Genomic DNA, 5,241 nt, shown 5'->3' on the forward strand with positions numbered 1-5,241 from the left:
CGAATGTGCAGCCAGGAGTGAAATATGAACTTTTGGTGTTCACGAGGTGAAATATATTTCGATGTTACACTACACTAAAAAAAATTTTCTTTTTATTATATGCAAACAAACGTTTAAAAATACATTTTACCCTATTACTAAATGAAAAGCGCGCCAAATGATAATACAACTTGTCGTCATTTATGACGTCACGTCATTAAGTTGGTTCCAGTACCTTGCACGCTGGTATTTCACTGAAACAACGTAAGGGGCTTAAATTCAAAACATTGAAATTATCAAATTGATAATTTCACTGTTTAAAACACTGAAACTATCAGCTTTATATTTCACTGATATATTTCTATAAACCACCGAAAAGCATGTAATAAAATAAATTCTACATATTACAAAACAATAAAACCACTGATGACCAGTTAAAAAATAATAGAAATAACAGTATTTTTATATTGAACAAAGCTGACCAGTTAAAATTGATGAACTACAGTGAGTTAGCCAATAGCGGATCATAGCCAATAACGGATCAGTCAGGTATTTAACGAAATATTCTTCTAACAGTTTTGAGCTTAAAAATGTTTTTACCTAACAGGCATGTGCATTAGGATGTTAGCTATTTGACAGCGGAAAAAAATGTAAACATCCGTGTAATTCATATCAGATTCGCTCAGATGCTTAACCAAGCGTTTCCGTTTCTCGTGAAATTTAGCGCCGTTGAAAAACGCATATTTGAAATTGTTGCCTTATTTATTATAAAAACTCGAAAGATATTGGATCAAAGCTGGTAGATATTTGATGCCCAATATGTTAACTACCTGCAACAATAACCGTTTAAAAAATACCTGAGGAATTATTTTGATAGCGCTATTCAAATGAATAGCACCCAGTTGTCCAAAAGCGGATCATGCAATTTTAAAGGAAGGGACCGCCTCAAAGTTATACAACCTGTTATTGAAAATATTTTTTTTTAAATTTTAGTTTGTAGACCAAATAAATAAATAAATAATAAAAAGTTTAAATGAAATATGTAAATATTACAACTGAATTATGCAGTCCATGCCAAAAAAGTATGTTATGCAGTATAAACAGCTGCAACAGTTAAATACTGTTCCAGGCTACATGTACGTAGGTATCCAGTTTTTTCCAGACTATATATAACATAAATCATTGTTATTAAATAAATAACATACAAAGAAATAATTTTTTTATCATATTCAGCTATTTATATGACATATATATTGCGACTTGTCCTCACTCAGCGTCTGTGTCCTGATTTCAGTTTAAGATTTTTGTTCAGTAATTTTACAGTAAAATATTTTTTACATATACTTTTTTATTCTTAAATCATCAACTTCAAACTTCAAATCATAATGTTCCTTATCATCAACCACATCTTATGTGACAAGGTTGATAACCCTGGCAAAACTATTTCCATAATTATCTCCCCTTGGATTACGATTTTTCATTAAAATATTATTTTTATACTGCAACTTCTTTATTTCTTAATGTATCCACTTCAAACTTCAAATATATGTTCCTTTACATCATCGCCAACATGATTTATGAAAGACTTTTTACAGAATTATTCCTACAGAATATGTGACTTCAAATGTATGTACAATGTAGTATATTTTAAGACTAGGCTTTAACTTAAAATTTTGTTAAAAATTTAATAAAACTAAATTATTTTATTACTTCTCCATTTTCTTCATTTCTCAAGACATCTACGTTACTTTTAATCACCAACATCACATGTGATAAATTTGTTACTCTAAAATGAATATTTCTGTAATGTAAAATATTGAACTTATAAAAATACGTGGATTCTTGATGTTGATACAGAAATATATTTATATGATATTTTGTCCATAGTCTTGGCTTCCTTTAAATATTGTGTCCAGTAATTGACTAGTCGAGTGGAGCTGTCTCCTCTGACAGCTCTTGTTTCATAATTATGCTAACAATGACATCTCAATTCAGAATGGGTCAAAGTATTAAATAGTAAAATTATACTTAATGAATCCATGCTAGCTCAATGTTTATTTGTTTTATTGTTTCAGATTATGCTTCCAAAGGCTAAAGGAAAAGAAAAAAATGTACACAGAAGTCCAGCCCTATGACCTAAAATTGTGTTGGTGTAACGTTAAACCCAACAAAAATACAATTTTTCAGTCACATGTCTGTTACATATAACAATAAAGAATTCTTTTTTACTTAAATTGCATATTTTTGAAGTTGTTGCTACTGTTTTATAGCAATTAATTGTGACATAGAAGTTCATATCCATTTGTCTGCACAATCAGAATTATTATTACATTGCCTTTTATGAATGATTGTCAGAATTGTTTTTCACAAGTACATGTATTTTGTTATGATTTATTTTGTTCGTTTTTATTGCAGATTTTTCTAAGGAGGAGTAAAGCAGTATATGTTGAAAATTTTGTTTGTTATTCTTTTAAAATATATCCTAATCATACTGACACATAGAAGAACATGAAACTTTCTAAGTATTGCACTTTTAGCTTTTGTTTCACAACAACAACAACACATTAAGGTTACAGTTACTTTAATCAAGTTTTACATGGAAGGTGTTTTCCTGAGCTACTTTGACCCCTGTAATCCTGAAAAAAAAAATGAAAATGCATTTATAATGTCAACCATTTGTCTTGTGGTTGTTGCCTACACAAATCATTGAGAGCAGTTATCTAGTTCACCATTATTACAATCATAACATTACTACATTAACCACAATCATTCAGTTGCCTCTTGAATTCTTTACTTAGTGGTACCCTTTACACTCTGATATTCAGGGGTGACATATATTTGTGCAATATTTTCTTTGTTCAGGACGAATTTGACAGAACATTCGTGTTTTGAGACAATGCCCCATTCGTATGTCACGTGATCCGCTAATGGCTTATTTGACCCGTTATTCGCATGTTTACTAGATGTTTGAAAATGGTAAATGCACCATGATGCATTCAAAATACAAATTCACAAGAAGTATACAGTAAAAGAGGAATAAAAATACTTCAAATCTACATACATTTATTTAAGAATTTAAAAATAATTCGTTCATAAACACTAAAAGTTTCACTAGTGATCCGTTATTGGCCAACTCATTCGGATTTATAGAGAAAACTTATATTAGAAATGAAATGCGTATTTTCATTTTCCGTATTTACACTGTAAAATTGTGTTCTTCACTGCAGTGATATTCTTCTAAATTCAGCCGATATACAAAATATAAGGGCAAGTCTTTCAAATAAAAAAGATTAAAAACCATTTCAAAATTAAGTATTTAAGAGATCTTGAAGAGCTTATGTTATACATCATATAGCATAGCATCAGTCATACTAGTATAAAGTGACAGTTCCAAAGAACTATTACTATTTAACACCCTTGCATTCCTGAAATTTTCTGGGAAATTCTGAAACATGTATTTTAAAATATACACCTGAAATCCACCGGAAGCTACCATTATATATTCAATGAAAGACTTATGTATGTGCATAAGTATGAAACTTTCTTAGAAAATTTTGAATTGAGTACTGGACATTGTATCAGAAGTGATTTGTATTCAAGGATCAATTTAGAACTAGAACTTATCGCCGTTGCTTGGTAGTCAGGAATTTTCTCGGAAAATGTAGAAAAGTAAATTTTAAATCTTGTTCGGGAAATGCGTAAGTCTTCTTTTTTTAAATATCAACTATGTAGACGCTTTTAAAACAATGGAACATGAGCCTCAAATATCGCTCTCTTGAAGACAGAATGGTATAACCAGTGTCTATTCGATCTAGGGTTCGAATAACGGGGATTTTTATCAAAAAGTGAGAATTTATTACATTTGTTGATCTTTTTCCTTCTTTCTCTATGTAAATTTTCCCCTGCCTCTGATAAATAGGGGTAATTCTAAAAAAATGAGTGAATAACCCACCCCCACCTAATATAGACACTGTATAACATTCTCTATAGCTATGAGTTGCAGAATTTTTATAGTGGTCAAAGGTCAAGATCACAAATGACCATAAAATCAATAGGGGTCATCTAATTAGGCATCTTGGAATTGTAGACTTGTTACTCAGATAATTTTGTTTACAGATTTTTATACTTCACAGCATAAGGTGTCAAGTGCTGTTTGGCAGCTGTAAAATGTTGCCCCGTACTTCACTTCAGTATTGTTATATTTTTCTGGTCCTTCGGGATCATTGATGCGAGCGCTATTAAGTGTTGAGAATTGAGTACCGCTCAAGCCGGTGCTAGGGGTCGTGAGGGATGTTGCACTTATTCATTATCCCTCATGTACAATCAAACCCAGTCTGCAATTTTCATGTAATTTTGTTGTGATTAATCTACCGAGGGATAACTTTGTTTCCAGATTTTTGTGTTTAAGAGAAGGTTTTCAAATTGTTTTGTGTGTATATAAATGGAAAACCCACAATCCCGCGAACAGAGCTATGGATGACCCCAGGTCCATAGTTTCAACAATTTTGTAGGAGGTCCACTAGATGATGTTTCATATCAAATATCTAAGCTCTAGTCTTTAAAATTTTACATATAAGAGAAAACCTATGACCCCCATAGAAAGACCAAAGAGCCATAATTTTAACAATCTTGTAAGAGGACCACTGAATAATGTTTTAATTTGCATTCTTATTAAATCTATCAGATAATGTTTCATGCCAAATATCAAAGCTCTAGCCAGTGGATTTTCAGAAAAGAAGTTATGTTCCAATAAAAAAAAACCAGGACTTCTTGTTGCTTGGTCGTTTGGGGGTTACGTTCATTGAACCCCGCCTTTCCTTGTTGATCTTGTTTATCATATTATATTATTTGAACAACTTTAGAAGATAACCTCTATATGATGTTACACACCACGCTCTGGGAGTTGTACATGTACTTTCAAACGAAAGTATTTTTGAAATTTGCATTTTAAAAATCTTTTTTTCGGTTTATGATAAAATATAAATCTGCCTAGAATATAAAAAGACTGCCCTACTCGTTTTATACAATTGAATGTTACTATTTAATTTTGATAGCTACTTGTAGAAACTTCTTTGGGCCACATAAGTTATTTATCGTAAATGCGACATAAATTATAAAATTGAAAGAAATTATGGCTTAATCAATACTTATTTTATATATATCTATATATCCTTGGATGGGCATAGTGTCACTTTTATGCTAAAATAAATTTCTTCATAATAGGAAATTTGCATCAATTATAACATTTTGTTTGAAACCATA

Source organism: Ruditapes philippinarum, unplaced genomic scaffold, assembly GCF_026571515.1.
Source record: "Ruditapes philippinarum isolate M1 unplaced genomic scaffold, ASM2657151v2 ctg167_1_1_1_1, whole genome shotgun sequence".
NCBI classification, from domain to species: Eukaryota; Metazoa; Mollusca; class Bivalvia; order Venerida; family Veneridae; genus Ruditapes; species Ruditapes philippinarum.